We start from the raw sequence: 19,628 nt of genomic DNA, 5'->3' as shown, positions 1-19,628 counted from the left end.
AAAGCAAGCCCAACAATAGAAAACTAGGCTTGTACACTCCATTACCAGTGCCTTCTCACCCTTGGGAAAGTGTTTCCATGGATTATGTTGGGGGACTGCCTAAATCTAGGAAAGGTCATGATTATCTGTATGTTGTTGTGGATAGGTTCAACAAAATGTGTATTTTGATACCTTGTAATAAACAGATTACAGCTGAACAAACTGCAAAAATGTTCTTTGAACATGTATGGGTTCATTTTGGATTACCCACTTCCATTGTATCTAATTGAGACACCCGATTTGTGGGGAAGTTTTGGTCAAGTCTATGGGAACTGATGGACACCAAACTGAAGAAAAGCACAGCTTTTCATCCATAAACTGATGTCCAGATAGAAGTAGTTAACAGGACAGTGATTCAATTACTCGGGGGATATTGCAGCAAGCATCCTAAGCTTTGGGATGAACATTTATGTTATGTGTAGCATGCTTACAACAGAGCAAAACATTCTTATACACAAAGATCTCCTTTTGAGACATGTTTTGGTTTCACACTAAGGTCTCCTTTGGATTTTGTCTTTGGTAAAGACACCACAATTGAGGGACACAGTGATGTGGACAGGGAAACTAGGTTCATTGAACAAATCCAAGAGATCCACCAGGCAATATAGGAACAGCTGGAAAACAATTGGATCCATGAACATTATTAGAGTACCATCACTATATCAAAACAGGACAGAATTAGAATTTATGACCACAGAGCGATTAGGAAGACCTCTGGACAATGGCAGTTTTTCCTCCTACACGGTCTCCATGGGCCTCGGTCAACATGCTTTGACCAAGGTTCTCGTCGTTCCTCACTAGCTACAAACTGCCATTGTCCAGAGGTCTTCCTGATCACTTTGTGCTCATAAATTTGAAGTCTGTCCTGTTTTGATATAGTCATGGTACTCTGATAATGTTCATGGATCCAATTCAGATCACATATCTATTGTTGGGAAAAGTATCCAATTCGGAATGCCCCTATCCCACTCTAAGGTGTGATAGTGCCTTAGCAACAAACAAGGAAACTTATTTGAGTATTTCTTCTTTATGAAATGTAAATGAGGAAGAAGGATGTAACTAACCTGTGTCTTCCGCTAGTTTGTCGATCCAAATCACTCCTCTCTTCAGTAGCTCCCAGCTTCTTGCTCCTTCACCGGCCCAGCTTCACCGAATTCCTGCAAGATCACAAGAGAGAGAAACTACACAAAGATACAGATATACATTCATAAAAAGCTCAAGATCAGATTAAGCTAAACATGTAAGTATAACAAAACATCATTGGTACACAACATGTAGGAGAAACTCAAATAGTTTATTGATAGAATAAGAAAGTCCAAGAGGAGATACAACCAAGTGAGTTCCGATCCAGCATCTACCTCCCAACAAAGGAATCCCTTCTTCTCCTCCAACAAAGCATAAATCACCCAATGTACTAATCTCAATCTCAAACCAACAGCAATTCTCTGCAAAGTACAAAATTCCAGCCTCCTGAACCTCTGGGTGAGAGATCCATATATAGATGTAAGCAGAGAGGATGAGTCAGCTTATGTTTTGACTTGTGGCTTCTCTCTGTCAGTTCTTGCTTCCACTTGGAGGTTTAGAACCTCTTACTCATCACTAGTCGAATTCATTGAGACAAGTGTCATTGGAGAAGATTTTGGAAGCTTCCATGGTCTTTCCACCTCGTTGAATGAACTTGCCATTTGTCATTTCCCGCTCAGCGCACCCTGGTAGTGCTTCCACCTGCGTTGTAGTGCACCTAGCCAGTGTAGTCTCTGCATTTCAATGCAGGCAGCTAATGGAGCCTCTGAATTGATCCTGAATTGACTGTTTCTGAGTAGTTTTTGGTGGAGAACTTCTGGGAGAAGCTGTCATTGGTTGACCTTGTTCCTTTAGGAGCTATAACAACATCTTTAGGGACTTTGGATCCTTTGAATTATGGACATTTCATGCTTATAGTTGTAAGGCACAAAAATGTCTATAACAGTTGCCCCCTAAAGTATGAGGTCATTTATCGGGTGAAATGCTTTATTAGGAGGATCCGAAGTTCATTCAATGCTGGGAGGAGACCTGTAATAAGATACAATACAATACATTATTTTTCATACTGTTTTCATGATCTAGCTGAGGCGGGCATTCCCATGCTCAGCTTTATAAATTCATTTTTATGTACATAGGACAGACAATTGTCTGATGATAGACTGATGATCCTGCTGAAATCATCATCCTTTGGTAGGATGATTGTCTGTGCTGCAATGCTGTACATGTCAATGTCTTTATTTTTCCTGAATATATATCGCAGCCCGGATGGATGAAACTAGATCCGGGGTCTTCAATCTCGTCCAATCTTCACTCTAAGTACAAGTCGATCCATGTGAGGAATGTTCTGAAGCCGAACATGGAAAGACATCGCTTGATTACCGGTCAATGATGTAAACCGTTAACAAGCGCGAGAGGAATCACCGATAATGATAATGACCCTCAAGGTACTGCAGTACAATTCACGTGGTGTGAATAAAGGACTTGGCGTCGAACACCATGCAAAATCTTTCGGTCGAAGGTCATTGATGTATACCTGTCGCCGGAAGTGAGAAACTTGCCATTGAGGCATGCAAGCTTCAAAGTACTGAAGGGGTGTCCCTAGATCAACTTCTTGGATAATGAGCTGATGTCGACAAGAAGCGATCTGTCAAAGGAGGGCCTTAATGTATCCCACATCAGTGACACGGAACGGAGCAAATGATTTTGATGGATTTGAAAACGATCTGATGATATATGGTTCAGGGTGGCGGTCATGAAAGGATGAAGGATAATGTATGGTAGTGGATGGGACACGGTTGACTTCTCTGGATGACTTCTCTTGAACATACCGGCGACACTTATGTGATGGATTGGTAGCATTTACCCCAAAGGTGGATGGTATGGCGAGACCATGGTGATGTGACCGGTGAATGAAACAACCCAACCCGACTCAGGCACAGAGTGGAAGTGTCATGTTCAAGAGCGACTTGCTACCAATAAAGTTCTTTGAGTTTCTTCCCAATTTTTCCCCAGTCATTGCTGACCAGTACCTCTTTATTTTTGTCAAGCTTGAGGAGGATAACATATGCTTGTTCTATAATTTACCCTTCGGGCAAACCCATCACTATGTTTTAATGAGCCTAGCGATAGTGAAACTCGTTCTCGTCTAAAGACAAGTTTGTCGCTATTTAATGTTTTTAACGAGTCTAACGACAAAGATAACTCGGTCCTTTTCATTTTTAGAGAGTCTGAAAAGGTACGTAAAGTCAACTCCGAAAGTCCTTTTTCATCATCTAATCCCTTAAGTCCGAAAAAGTATAAAACAATACAGAAGGGATGAATTTTCGATAGTTTTAACGAGCCGAACAAAACAAGCGCTCGATCTTTTTGTGCAATAATCCCTCAGGTCCAAAAAGATTAAAATCTAAAGGAGGGATAGCTATTCCGGTCGCTTTAACGAGCTGGAAGGCCAAAACTCAGCAATATTTTCATATTTTACGAGTCAGATGAAAAGAGCTTAAAGAAGACTCGTCTTTTGAGGAACGAGTGATAAAACGGGTTAGCAACTGATTCCAGGTAAGGGTTGGAATTTTCCAATCACGGCAGTGTCACAAGGATGGCTAGTGAAATCACTCTTCGTAGCTGTTCCTCAAAATGGGCAAACAACCAATATGGAGGTGAATGATCGACCAATGGAAAAGTGGAGGTGACGGTGCAAACACGACCAAGGCTTTAGTGGCTGATAATGTTACATTCACGGTGGTTATTTACCGGAGGGTAGTTCATTTTTTAACGAGCTTAAACGCGGAAAAACACTGCTCGGTCTTATGTTTATTTTTTAACGAGCATGAACTATGTGCTAAAACTACTCGATTAATCCAGTCATATGATAAGAATGTCTCATTTAAGATGCCATTTTTTATGGAGCTTGCGCCTTACAAAGCTTTGCTCCGGAATCCTTTCTTTATGCAAGTTCGGAAACGACTAATCCTACGAGTTTAAAGGGTTAGACCTACGGGTTTAAAGGGAGGACCTAAAAATTTAAAAAATAAATAGCCGCCCCTTGCTTGCACTCAAAAAGGTTTGCATGCCCCCAGGCATAAAGTACGATTTCAAGGTTACCCCTCAATTTGCAGATAAAACATTTGTTCTACCAGGAAAGGCCTACCTCTTTCAAGTTACCAAAGATTGTCTCATTTGCGCAGCAAACAAAACATTTCCTCGGCGATATCTACCGAGATAGACAAAGGTGAATGACAACGAGCGCCAAACACATAACTTTGACAAAAGAATCTTATTCTAGAACAACCCCTCTTCCAAGATGGACGGGGTACAGACTAGTCATATTCTTCCACGGAAACCTACCTTATACCCAAAGTTTTCCTGCTGAAGCAGGCCAGGACGCATGCCCCCTGGGTTCCAGTCATATCCTTCCGAATTACTCACGCTCATCAGGAAGACAGACCGTGGGTTGAGACATTTCTTGCGTGAAGAGACCATTTAGGGAAGGTATATGACTATTTGCGATGCGTGATCCGGGAAATGAAAGCTGGTCCACGAGCTTGACCACTCTTCCTTCGTGCGGAAAACACATTACTCTAAAGAGTGAGGAGACAATGGCTCCCATGCAATATATATAGTCTCGTCCAAGGAGTAGGTTATAATCCAAGGGTCCTTGAACAACCATCACGTTCATTTGAACGGTCTTCCCTTTCAATGTTATGGGCACATTGGGGAGGATCCCTAAAGGTCGACTGGTTCCTTTATCAAAGCCTGTCAGATTTCTCATTTCAGGAAAAAGCACTGGCAAACCAAGCGCTTTCCAAGCAGTAGAGGAAAGGATACTCACAGATGCCCCCTCATCAATGATGGTGCCAGCCATGACCATTCTGTATATTTGGACGATAATTTTGAATGGTATGCTTGCTGGCAAACGGGGTCTACCTAGTTGGTTCCAGTCGAAGGAGACAACTAGGTTGCTTGGTGGTGGGACCGAGTAGACGGCCGGGTATCGCTCTGACGAACTTCCTTCCTGCGATAAAGGAATGGGGGGATTGCCCCCGTGTTCGTCGGAGTCTGTGTTGATGAAGAGAATTTGGATGGTGTCATCTTTATCCTCTTCAGTGACTGTATCATTCGAAGACAAAACCTCTGAAGGAAAGACCGGGTCAACTGCCGCCTCGACCTTTTGACTTTCGTCGGGTATGGATTCAGCTGGTTCATCTTCAATGACTGGCGCTTCAGCTGACCACTTGAGTGGGCCAGCTGGATTTTCAACTAACAAAGGACTCGGCAAGAGTTTTTTATATCCAGGAGGAAGTCGTAACGGTGAAACCGGACGATCATCCAAAACTCTTTTTGCTTTGTCTAAGAAGGGACAACGGTGGATGGCGTGGTTGCCTTCGCACAGTCTACAAGGAGATCTAGTTCTCCCTTTTTGTCCAAGGACTTCACTTTCGCTAGTTGACGGTATGCATTCAACATGGCTATCAGAGGTTGATGCCACCGGATTGTGCAAATGGGGAGACCAGTCCCTTAGTATCCGAGGGACACAGGGACAATCTCTGTGGAAGTGGTCTCCCTTGCATATGACACATGGCGATTTAGGCCTAGTTAGTGTTGTGTGTGGATTTTTGTCAGACGACACTTGTTTGCCCCCAGTCGCTTTTGGCTCCTTCTTCTTCTTCTCTTTCTTCTTCTTTTCCTTCTTCTCCTTAGGAACTTGGTTTTTTGTTTTACCAGTTCCGTCAACTGAAGAGGAAGGAGGAGAGGAAGAATTAGAGGAAGTAGAAGGCTGGTGGGCAACTCTGGACTGGTCTAACTGTTGATTCGACTGTTCAGGAATAGTGGTGTTCTGAACAACATTGGTTGAGAAGAGCCAGACCGGCAAGCCAATTGTCAGTCCTGGAAGCGACAATGTGGCCATATGGGGTGCACCAACATCTCCCCAAGAGGAGAAGGGACTAGGATTTCCACCAAGGGGAATTCCTTGGTTGGTGGGCTCCATTTTCTCAACCTAAAGATCAACGCAGGAAAAAAGGGTATGAATATTCCGTTTAAAATAAATTTTAACGACGCTTAGACACAACTTGCTTTTTCAATTTTAAAGAGTCAAGAAAAAGCAAAAGATGACTCTAGTCTCCTTCGATGTTTTAACGAGCCCGAAGTGACAAATGCTCGGATGGACTTTTTCCGTTATAGAGTCTGAAAAAGGCCAAAAGGAACTGCTCTGGAGTTCTAGGTAGAGGGTGTGCCAAACTTTTCGCAAAACCGCAGAATACTTTTTAAGGTACGGGCGGTCAATCTTCCCGAATGCTGTGTTCAGTGCATTGCGATCAGTAGGGCGGCCGACACGGCTTCCTATGGATAAAGGTTTTATTCCTATAGGGGTCTCCCAATATATACTCGAAGGTACGTGGGAGCACAATCCGTACTGGCGCTATCGTCTCTCAGGAGGAATCACCCAACCATCAGCGAGATCGACAGTCACCAGGTTTTACGACGCCAGAACACGTCTCTAGCCTAGACCTCTATGTTGTGCGTTAAGTTACAAAGCGTTGTTAAGTTCATTCAATTTATTTTAGGTTGATCTTTCTTAGAAGTTTGCCTTTTTGGATCACCACGAGATGTATGATACAATTCCTAAATGCAGTCTAAAGATGATAAGCAAGCTTTTATATCATTTCAACAATGAAAATCCTAGCTACAAGGGGAAAAGGAAGACACAAACTTTTCTCAAAGAGCATAGAGCACACTGTAATGCACTTTTCCCTAAATCAAACCATACAAACTATCAATATGCAAATGCACAAATGCATGTATTTTTTTTCGCTTTCTTAATATTGATGCCTAAAAAGAAAGCTGTTGTACAGATTTGAATTCGATTTCAAGTGAAAACATAAACAAGTTTCTTTTTGAAAAAAAAAAGACGATTACGACACTTTATGATTTTGAAGTAAACACTTGTTTCGACACTAGAAATGCATAAATTCAAACCAAAAGACAAAAGTAAAAGTGTAATCAACTGTGAACAGCAAACAAACTCACTCCTAAGATCAAAACGACACTTACGACAGGTCTAGATCTAAGGGCGACAGTATGACTAGTTTACTTTTGTAATGGGAAACTGCAAATGATGTAACAAATACACAAAGAACAAATACAGTTTCTTTATACGACTGAGGTGGAATTGAGGCAAAGAAAAGGGGTTTCAGATAGGTACAATGACTGATAACAGGCTGCAAAAAACAGAGATAAAACTGAGCAAAAGGAAGCAGGGAACCACAGCTGCACAAGGCAAGGGTTGATCAGCGCACCCTCAGCACAGAGAAACTGAACTTCAGCGCAGGTATCCTTCACGGGACCTGTGTTGAAATACAGAACCTCTTCACAGAGTCTGCGCTGAAGTAGAAACGAGAATTGTCTTTGGGTTCTGGGTCACGGTTTGCAGTTTAATCTACAGTCTTTGGCCGGATAAAAGCTATCAATTAGGTACAATTAGGAGGATGATTTAAAGGAGGACTAAGATCTATCACAAAGGGCTGTTAGAGCACTTGTGGATCAGTTTGTTCAGATCATAAAAATAGGCCCAGTGAGTGGACTAGAGTAACATATCTCTACTTTGCATTTGAAAATGGCAAATGCATTTCGATTCGGCACTCCTGAGTTTATGAGAAGAACAACAATAGAAACATAAATAAACTAACAAGATACGATCCCCAGCGGAGTCGCCAATTTGTTGTTGGGAAAAGTATCCAATATGGAATGCCCCTATCCCACTCTAAGGTGTGATAGTGCCTTAGCAACAAACAAGGAAACTTATTTGAGTATTTCTTCTTTATGAAATGTAAATGAGGAAGAAGGATGTAACTAATCTATGTCTTCCGCTAGTTTGTCAATCCAAATCACTCCTCTCTTCAGTAGCTCCCAGCTTCTTGCTCCTTCACCGGCCCAGCTTCACCGAATTCATGCAAGATCACAAGAGAGAGAAACTACACAAAGATACAGATATACATTCATAAAAAGCTCAAGATCAGATTAAGCTAAACATGTAAGTATAACAAAACATCATTGGTACACAGCATGTAGGAGAAACTCAAATAGTTTATTGATAGAATAAGAAAGTCCAAGAGGAGATACAACCAAGTGAGTTCCGATCCATCATCTACCTCCCAGCAAAGGAATCCCTTCTTCTCCTCCAACAAAGCATAAATCACCCAATGTACTAATCTCAATCTCAAACCAACAGTAATTCTCTGCAAAGTACAAAATTCCAGCCTCCTGAACCTCTGGGTGAGAGATCCATATATAGATGTAAGCAGAGAGGATGAGTCAGCTTATGTTTTGACTTATGGCTTCTCTCTATCAGTTCTTGCTTCCACTTGGAGGTTGAGAACCTCTTACTCATCACTAGTCGAATTCATTGAGGCAAGTGTCATTGGAGAAGATTCTGGAAGCTTCCATGGTCTTTCCACCTCGTTGAATGAACTTTCCATTTGTCATTTCCCGCTCAGCGCACCCTGGTAGTGCTTCCACCTGCGTTGTAGTGCACCTAGCCAGTGTAGTCTCTGCATTTCAACGCAGGCAGCTAGTGGAGCCTCTGAATTGATCCTGAATTGACTGTTTCTGAGTGGTTTTTGGTGGAGAACTTCTGGGAGAAGCTGTCATTGGTTGACCTTGTTCCTTTAGGAGCTGTAACAACATCTTTAGGGACTTTGGATCCTTTGAATTATGGACATTTCATGCTTATAGCTGTAAGGCACAAAAATGTCTATAACAATATCCCAGAGGAGGTATCATTGGAGATGAAGAACAGGAAGATGGTTGCAGGTGTGTGCGACAGGGAGACAAAAGTGGCCAAGGTTTAGTTTGAACTGAACCTGAAAATCATAGATTTGGATTTGAAGTCTGTTGAAGCCCCGAAAATCAAGTCGACAACAAGGGGGATACCCACCCGGTCCGGACCTTGGTTGGCAGCTCCTTATCCGTTTGGTATAGCGGGTCCGACTGGGGATAATGGGACCAGTTTCCCAATCTAAGGGTGTGTGTGTGCAGAATTGGATGTTGCTGATCTAAGGATACTTAAAGCTAATCTAATTCAAATTTTTAAACTAACTTTATGCTATTGTAATCTAATGAAAAACAGCACATCTAATCTATGCTAACCCGGGGTGTATCTCTTCTATTATGCGATCTAAAGAGATTTCAAACAATAACTGGTAATAAAGATCATTCGGCTATCATAATAATAGAAATCAATTAAGATGAACTACTTTGCATAAAAAGTTAGGAAAAACAGTTGTGAACAGCATATCGCATAATAAGTTATTCATATATCAGACATAAATAAATGGCTCCACTGTACAAAGGTGCCAAATGGTAACTCACACATTCATGCAATAACATATAAACAACTAAAACTGTATATCACTTTAAGAATATAAGCATAAATGGCCAAGAGATAAAAGTACCATTTATGACTGATCCTACTCATAAGCTTCAAGCAACAATGATTTATCTCTCCTTGCTCTAACATCTACTAAGAGTACAGAAGTGCAACATCGGTAGCAGATATCAAATGCAAACATTAATAAACCTTGATCCATCCATTCATCAAAACCCCCTCCGAGGGTGCAAAAGTGCATGTTCTGAGGACAAGTTTTTGACAAATTTCTGGACCCTTCTCCAAATGCATGAGAAGGGTTTAAATACTGCTAACTAATTAACTTAATTACATAAATTCAGGATACGGTTTAAATGACCGCCCTTCTTCTAAAGCAAAACTATTTCTAAAAACTGAATCTAATTCCTAACTATTTCTGCATTTGCTCCTTAAATGTTGCGAGCATTCAACATTCGCCTGGGAAGAGTCGGTTGGTTGCCTTCTGCTTTTGTTTGAGTTATGCAAACAGAAATGGCAAGCACTGGCACCACTTTTTTAGTACACTAGAAGATATTTTTGAGAATTATCTTCTGGTTGGGCGAATTTACTGCGTATATACTTGGCAATAACCCAAATTTCCCTCAAACTGCTTCTGCTTTTGCTATTTCAGTTTCCGGACTTGCGAATGACTAAGTAAGTTAGGGACTTTACTTTCTGAACAATTTTCTTAGCGATGCGCGATTAGCGCTAGGCGCTAATCGCGCATCGAAAACTGCCTCTGTTCATTGATCCGGGCTTTTCTGGTGCATTTTCCTTCTTTAGCGCCTTTTTCCTTTACCGGGTAGAAGTTTCAGGATTTTTTGTAAACATGCTGCTTTTGTGAGCTTTCTGACCCTGAATGTTGAATTACCTATCGACCTCAGCATCTATTGAGTGATACTCTCGAATCTGTGGTTCTATTGCATGCGGCATCTGTTCATGAAGGCATCTCTTCTCTATTCTCCGAGCATTGACGCTTTCCCCTTTTCCTTAGATGTTTCCTGCTCATTGCTTCATAATGTTTCCTGTTTTTCATTCCTGCAGTTCACGCAAAGGAAAAGAGTAATGATAATAAATACTGATACGAAAGCTCTAACCTCTATGAATGTATAAAATCATGACACCCATCGTGAACTGACTCTTCGAAAAACACAAAACCGTCCTTCATTAACACTTTGGCATATGTTCATTAATTTCTTTTAAGGCGCGCGCCTAATTTTTGGTTTACGGACAGCTTTTCTTGAATGTTGAGCCGAGGAAATTTGCAATGGGCGATAGCAGCATCGCGTCATCGCATTACCTAGATGTGTCATCGCAAGCTTTTTCAGATCGGATTATCGCAGATCGCAGATCGCATATAGCATTTATCGCAGATCGCATTTATCGCAGATCGCAGATATCGCCAGATCGCAGCATCGCGGATCGCATGAGTCATTAAATCATTGTGTGCTGCTTATGCGATATTGCAATATGCGACGTCGCACATTGGCCGTCGGAGTTTTTTTAAGATTTTCATTTAAGAGCGCTTCTTAATGTGTGCGATGCGATGAATTTCGCGTCGCTTCTTCGCAGTTTTTATTATGCTCATAAGGGGATGTTTTATCTTCTCCACGCGATGCGACATAATTTCAAGGAGTAGAATACAAAAAGTTTTATAAAAAAAAATTGAATTTTTTATTAAGGGTCCCCATTTGCTTAGTGTTATTGCTAATACTAAACAAAGAGGGGGGTTGTTGGTGGCCACAACAATGGCGATTCACTGGGAAGAATCAGTTATCTCTGCTTTTCTATTGAATCTTAACTTCCAAAACAGAAAAATTTTCATAAGTCTAAATTTTGTTATGGACAGATAGAGTACATTATGCCTTATCCTATTAATGATATTTTGTTTCAACCTTTTTCTATTCTAATTGTTTGCTTCCTCAGGCTTGTTCTTGTACTTATATCAGCCACTACTTGGTCTTTTTAAAGATAAAATAAAGTCTTCTCTGTGTGCTGGCTTTAAAATATGCTCATTTGTCGTAGGTAGAGCCTCTGCTGCCAGCAGGCGTCCATAGCCTCGACAGGGTTACCTGTTACCCAGCAATGATCCTTTATCCTGCTTAAGGCTATCTACAACAAACCCATTTTGAAACTTTTTCCCTTTTTTATTCTCAAAGAACAATGTCTTGGTTTGGTAGACAAAATTATGACACAGTCATTCACTTGATTTACACTTTTGCTGAACAAGCTGGCTCGTGATGAGACCCCTTGTCTTTTGATTGCAACAATCTTGAGTCGTTGCCTTGTTTTGGTGGACAGTATTGGCAAAGTCAGCAAGTTATAATATCTGTGATCATGATAAGCCGGCTCGTGATGAGACCTCTTATTCTTTGAGATATAGTGTTTCTCGGATTGTTCCTCTGAATGTTGCGATTTTCTTTAGCGGGGAGGAAGTCATTGTTTTTCCTTAAGAAAGCTCTGGACGACAATAATAGAGTTTGAAAACAGCAGTCTTACAGAGAAGCCTTATTTTGCTATTGATACCTTTCATTGTGCTGATATAAAACAATTCCTTCGCTAAAGGTTGCTTTCATCAAATTTTGAAGTTGAAACTAGTATCATATCTAGGCTAAAGTTTTTAACTGTATCTGTCAATAATAAAAATCAGATTTTCAAAAAAATTTGCTACTTATACAAGCGAAAGCTCAAAATCTGAAAGAGAATTGGTGTCTTTTCCGTGAATACCTGTAGTAACCACTCACAACTGGTTTTATTATGAAAAAGAAAAGAAAAACTATTCTACAAAATAGAAGAATAATCTTCTATGGAAAATATATTTTAAGGATTTGTCCATTAACAGGCAAAGAATCCCTTCTACCTGCTAAATCCTGCAACACAAACGTTGATGGACCTATGACTTCAACAATCTGAAAAGGACCAAGCCACATCTTTTGAAATTTCATATGTTTGCCCTTTTCTTCATGAGCCTTATCCCATTTCAAAACTAAATCTCCCATCTGAAAAAAAATTCTGGTCATTATGCTTGAATCGAAAGAGGATTTTATTAGTGCTTGGTGATGAGCATGGGTTTTCTTAGCTTGTTCTCATTGTTCTTCTAATTTAATTATTTCCATTTGTCTTAGTTGTATGGAGGAAGTAGATACTTCATCAATGTATTGTACTAAAGACAAAGAGGGGATGACTAAGTGATTTGGAAGAACCACTTCTTTCCCATAAACTAAATTAAAGGGAGAAGTGCCGATTGAAGCTTTCTTCGTTATTCTATCTGCCCATAAAGCATTTACCAAAGCTTTGTGCCAATTCTTTTGGTTCTGGTCAACTGTTCTTTTAATAATCCTGATTAGGTTTTTATTTGTTGACTCAGCTAACCCATTACCGTGCGGATAGTAGTTGGCCGAATATTTCAGTTTGAACCCTCTTTTAAGTGCAAACTCAGTCATTGCATTTCCAGAAAAGTATGATGCATTATCAAACATTAAAGCCGTTGGAAATCCAAACCTAGTGACTATAAATTGATCTATGAATTCAATAATATTTTCAAAATTAGTTGTCTTGAGAAGAACTGCTTCTACCCATTTAGTAAAATAATCTGTTGCCGTGAGGATGTATCTATGCTACTTAGAAGAGTGAGGAACGATCTCACCTATTATGTCCAAGCCCCACTGACTGAATGGTTGCTCGATGTTTACCGGCTGTAGTAGCATGGACGGCTTCTTTTGTCTTCCAGCAGTTGTTTGGCAGACTTGACATTTCCTTACGTAACTGTGTGAGTCTTTGAATAGCGTAGGCCAGTAATATCCTGCACGTAAGATCTTATGTGCAGTAGAATCTCCGGCATAGTGCCCGCCTGCTGGTCCGTCGTGGAGTTCCTGCAAAACTTTTTCAGCTTCAGTTTTCTCAAGACATCTAAGAAGAACAGAATCATAATTCTTTCTAAAAAGAACATCATTTATGAGCTGATATTGTTTAGCTTTCAATCTCAGAGCTCTTTTCTTAGTGTGATCTAGGTGTGATGGAGCATATCCGTTCTTAAGATAATAAATGATGTCAGCATATAATGATTCTGCATCGTTTAGGCTTACCTCATACAGTTGTACCTGTTCAGATGAATTTTCAGAAATCTGCGATGCTCCGGCCAACATTTTGCAGAAGCCTTGACCTCTTACAATGTTTGCTGGCTTGATCTCAAGGTCGTATTCCTGTAAAGCAGTGATCCAATTTGCTCTTTTCTCACCCACATCCTTCTGTACTAGAAGATTTCTTACCGCTGGAAACGGTACTATGATCTTAGTATGGGTTTTAAGTAGGAAAGGTCTGAAATATTTGACCGCTTTGAAAACAGCATATGCCTGTTTCTCCACGTCTGAATAGTTGAGTTCAGCACCTTGTAAATTCGAGCTAAGAAATGTGATTGGATCTTCCACTTTTGCTTGATTTGCTTGAGTTAGGATCGCAGCATATGATTTCTCTGAGGCAAATGTGTATAAGATAAAAGATTCTGAAAAATTCAGGGTTGCTAAAGATGGAGCATTAATGATAGCTTGTTTGATCAGGTTGAATGCTTCATGTTCATCTTGACCCCATTTGAAATTTGAATTCTTTTTAATCATGGTTTGCAAAGAAGACACAATTCGTGAAAAATCTGGGACAAATCTCTTTACAAAATTGATTTGACCAAGGAAAGATTACATGGCTTTTTTATTATGAGGTAGGGATATTTCAGAAATTTCTTTGATTCTGTCAGGCTCGATGTGAATACCAGATTTTGACACTATGAATCCTAGAAGTTTCCCTTCACTTAGTGCGAAAAAAGATTTCTTTGGGTTAAGTGAAATCCCATACCTTAAACATCGTTGAAAGATTTGTTTTAAGTCTCTGAGATGGTCGCTTCGCTTCTTGGAGTACACTGTTATATCATCCAAATAAATTACTACGGATTTACTGACTAAACCCTTGAATGCGATGTCCATGGCTCTCTGAAATGTAGCACCGGCATTGATCAAACCAAATGGCATCTTCCGATATGCGTATGTGCCCCATTTAGTTCTGAATGTGGTTTTCAACTGATCATCGGGATGTACCAGCACTTGATTATATCCTGAAAATACATCCAAGAAAGACATCAGTTCTAAGCCTGCTACTGCATGTAATATCTGCTCCATAGGTGGGAGAGGAAAATTGTCTTTTAGACAGGCTTTGTTGAGATTCCGAAAATTGATGCAGATTCTAATATCTCCGTTTTTCTTTCTAACGGGTACCATATTGGAGACCCATTTGGAATGTCTGACGGGGAAAATTATTCTGGCTTTTAACAACTTATTTAGCTCGATTTTTATCTGATTTTCTAAATTGGGGTGGATCTTTCTCAGTTTCTGTTGGACAGGTTTTTCGTTGTCAATCATAGGAATAGTGTGTTGAATGATAGAAGTGTCGTACGTCTTCAGCTCATCGTAATTCCAGGCAAAGACATTTTTATATTGTCTCAAAAGACGAATATACGCTAGTTTTTCTTCAGGGGCTAAGCCGATGCCTAGATTAATGTTTTGTGGTTTATCATCAGTTCCTAGGTTTACTAATTCGTAGTTCAGAGTTGAACTGTAGAGCTTTGAATTGGTAGACCTTTTAAACCGATTTTTCAAATCGTATAAGTCTTCTAACTTAACCACCGATTTAGGTATAGCATTATCTGTGCCATTTTGTTGTATTTGTCGATCGTGATGGTCTTCGTCAATTATTTGATTGGAGTAGGATCCTTCAGAAGTGAGGAAATTTACAATATCAGGATCGTCATTGAATACTCTCCAATTTGTAATGTTGTCAGGGATGGATGGTCTAAAGATTAATTCTATTGAGAATCTATCTGGACTAAACTCTTCGGAGGGAATAAGCCTAGAGGCTACGTTAACCAAAAGTTCTGCGCTTGCGTTTTGGAGTCTCGGGATTGAAGAAATATTGAATGCTATGAAATGCTCAGTCAAATCTTGTACTAGAGATTGATAGTGTTTTAAATGACTTGATAGGCAATGAATAGTGTTACGTACCTGTTTGACAAAAATCTCAGAGTCTCCGAAGACTTGAAGATACTTAACGTTCAACCCGATTGCTTTGTATAGGCCTTGCACCAAGGCCTCATATTCTGCTGTATTGTTTGTGCATTCGAATTCAAGTCTGCACGTAAGCATGGTCTTATTTCCTTCTGGACTAATCAGAACGCATCCTGCTCCTGCTCCTTCGTTAGATTTAGAGCCATCAAAATATAATTTCCAAAACAAAGATGTATTTACAGGTTTATCTATAAAATTAACACACTTTGAATTATCAGTTTGGGAAAAAATTTCGACTTGGGACAAAACTGAATTTTCTAAGGTGATGCATGAGCATTGAAATTGCCGAGAAAAGAATCTACCGAGTAATTGCCTATGATACTACTGTTATACGCTACTGCTTCATTTTCTCCCTCCAATTCCGTTACTATGTACTTCTGGTGTAACTCTCGTTCAACCTTTATTTGATTCGGTTTACCATTGTAGGGTAACCACATGTGTGACTAGTCGGTTGAAAAGTATCCATGGAGTTTCTCGGACCAATCCCTGCTAAGAATCAAGCCATAGAATTTTGGGATATCAGCCACTAGAATGTCAATAACCTGACATACCTTTGGGTTGGATGACAATCTTATGGTTACTTGATTAAGTTCACCAATCACTTCGACTTGAGATCGATCAAGCTGAACTATGCGCACTGCGGATTTTTGTGGTTGAACATTTAACTTGGCACATATTTATCTGGGTAAAATATTCGTTGAAGCACCAAAATCTACCAAACAATTGTGCACATTTTTATTGAAAATTTCATAAGTGAGAAGGAAAGGGGGAGTGTGAGACCTTGATCTTCCTCCCATCAAGGCGATGTCATTAGGATCAATCTTATTAATCGTGTTGGTTGGAGGTTTTCCCATGTTGTGGGAAGCTACAGCTGTAGGCAAAGATGTAATAGGCACGGCATGTAATTCTTTCATCATTATCTTCTGTTGATGTTTCAATTTGCTCAATTCGTAAAGGGTAATATTAGCCCTAGTATTTTTCATGTCGTCAATAATATTGTATTCCATCTCATCCGACACTATTAGTGTTTTTGATGGAGTTGTTTGATCTGATTGGACCGGGCTAGGTTGAGTCGCTTTAGTGGTCGTTTTTTTTGTTGCGACTTTATCTTTTGCTGCAGAGCTTGTGCTCTTCTGCTTAGGGGTAGTTTGGGGAGGATCAAGTTGATTTTTGCTTCGTGTTCTAACCGGAAATGCTTCTTGATCTTCTTCTTGTGGGAGGATGAAATCCCACATTCCTTGTAATTCCACAACTTCTTCGTCATCAGTCTGCCCTTCAGTGGTATTCTCTTCTTCTTCGGATTCGACATTTGAAATAGCGTTGGGTGGTTTCACATCCATTGAAGGACCTCTTTTAAAAGCTCTGTAGGGCTTTTTCGAAGAAGTTTCTGCTACTTGTTTTTTTATGTCAACCATCTCATTGGACATGGTCTTTAATACTTTTTGCAATCCTTCCAAATCGAAAGGGTCTTTCGTTTGTTTCTTCTTGGAGTCTTCCTTGAAGGTGACTTTTTTAGACTTGTGTTCCTCTATCGCAGATCTCTTTTCCAGGGCTATTACGCGTTTCTCTACTGCTATCGCCTCTGTCAGGTTTTCAACTAAGGTTGTTTTATTTGCCCTATCCACGAAGATTGCTAAGTTTGATGGTAAGGCCGTAATATACCATTCACATCGTACTTATTCGCTGAGTTGGGAAGCAGTGGGAATTTTGTTGAGGATCTTATTGAACTGTAAATTGAAATCTTTGATGGGTTCTCTAACCTCGGCTTTAAGATTGGATAGGTCATTGATTAACGTTGTCGTTGATCTGTCATCACCAAACTTGGTAAGGAATTGACTTTGGAAAATGTCCCAACTTGTGATAGACCCGGAGGGTAATGAAAAGTACCATGACCCGGCTGTTCCTTGCATTGTATAGGGAAAAAGCCGATCAACAGCATCTTCATTAGTAACTCCGTTGAGATTGACAGAAAGCATGAAATTGTTTATGTGTTCTTCAGCTAGCATGCCTGCTTCTGGATTGAATTTGGATAGCCATTTCTCAGGATGGGCCGGTATTTGACTCAAGGGTGGAGGCATTAAAACTGCCCCAGGATTATTCCATGGAGACTGGGCCATTGTTGAGTTGCTAGTGAATGAAAGTGCAAAATATGATCCCTGTGGCTAGGAAGATGAAGATACTATGATCGTAGATGATTGAAGAGGGGTTGTGGGAGTTCCAGTAAGCGGATGGATGATGGTTTGGAATGAAGATGTGGGTGGCTGACTTCGCGGTGAGGGAGTTGAAATGGAGGAAGTAGATGAAAGAGTCTCACTGTTAGACTCTTGTGGTGTTTTCCTCGCTCTTTTCCTGGTGGGGAGAGGCAATTCAGTTGGCTGGATGCCAAATTTTTCACTCTTTAATCTGGTCAGGGGATGAGCAGGATTGTACTACGAAGTCACGCTGCTTTGAGATTTATCAAACCTCTGAGTAGAAATGGAAAATCCCTGGAGTTTGTGAATCAGAGTTTGAACTTCAGGGGGTTCAATGGTAGATTGGTCTGAAATATTAGGGTGTGTAGCAGCGGTTAATACTCGAGCGACTTCTGACTCTGGATTTAAACGTACTAGGGAAGTCGGGGGAGTTGATGAGGGCGATTTACTCTCAGAATGGTATTTAGATTTTGATTTAGGTGCCATTCATAGTTCGGGCCCTCCTTCTAGCGCCAAATATGTTGAAGCCCCGAAAATCGGGTCGAAAACAAGGGGGATACCCACCCGGTTCAGACCTTGGTTGGCAGCTCCTTATCCGTTTGGTATAGTGGGTCCGACTGGGGATAATGGGACCAGTTTCCCAATCTAAGGGTGTGTGTGTGCAGAATTGGATGTTGCTGATCTAAGGATACTTAAAGCTAATCTAATTCAAACTTTTAAACTAACTTTATGCTATTGTAATCTAATGAAAAATAGCACATCTAATCTATGCTAACCCGGGGTGTATCTCTTCTATTATGCGATCTAAAGAGATTTCAAACAATAATTGGTAATAAAGATCATTCAGCTATCATAAGAATAGAAATCAATTAAGATGAACTACTTTGCATAAAAAGTTAGGCAAAACAGTTGTGAACAGCATATCGCATAATAAGTTATTCATATATCATACATAAATAAATGGCTCCACCGTACAAAAGTGCCAAATGGTAACTCACGCATTCATGCAATAACATATAAACAACTAAAACTGTATATCACTTTAAGAATATAAGCAGAAATGGCCAAGAGATAAAAGTACCATTTATGACTGATCCTACTCATAAGCTTCAAGCAACAATGATTTATCTCTCCTTGCTCTAACATCTACTAAGAGTACAGAAGTGCAACATCAGTAGCAGATATCAAATGCAAACATTAGTAAACCTTGATCCATCCATTCATCAAAACCCCCTCCGAGGGTGCAAAAGTGCATGTTCTAAGGACAAGTTTTTGACAAATTTCTGGACCCTTCTCCAAATGCATGAGAAGGGTTTAAATATTGCTAACTAATTAACTTAATTACATAAATTCAGAATACGGTTTAAATGACCGCCCTTCTTCTAAAGCAAAACTATTTCTAAAAACTGAATCTAATTCCTAACTATTTCTGCATTTGCTCCTTAAATGTTGCGAGCATTCAACATTCGCCTGGGAAGAGTCAGCTGGTTGCCTTCTACTTTTGTTTGAGTTACGCAAACAGAAATGGCAAGCGCTGGCACCACTTTTTTAGTACACTAGAAGATATTTTTGAGAATTATCTTCTGGTTGGGCGAATTTACTGTGTATATACTTGGCAACAACCCAAATTTCCCTCAAACTGCTTCTGCTTTTGCTATTTCGGTTTCCGGACTTGCGAATGACTAAGCAAGTTAGGGACTTTGCTTTCTGAACAATTTTCTTAGCGATGCACGATTAGCGCTAGGCGCTAATCGTGCATCGAAAACTGCCTTTGTTCATTGATCCGGGCTTTTCTGGTGCGTTTTCCTTCTTTAGCGCCTTTTTCCTTTACCGGGTAGAAGTTTCAGGATTTTTTGTAAACATGCT

Source organism: Pinus tabuliformis, chromosome 5_1 (assembly GCF_031772625.1).
Source record: "Pinus tabuliformis cultivar Carrire ecotype Pingquan chromosome 5_1, CPIR1, whole genome shotgun sequence".
Taxonomy (NCBI): Eukaryota; Viridiplantae; Streptophyta; class Pinopsida; order Pinales; family Pinaceae; genus Pinus; species Pinus tabuliformis.
Note: the sequence above shows the minus strand (reverse complement) of the source record.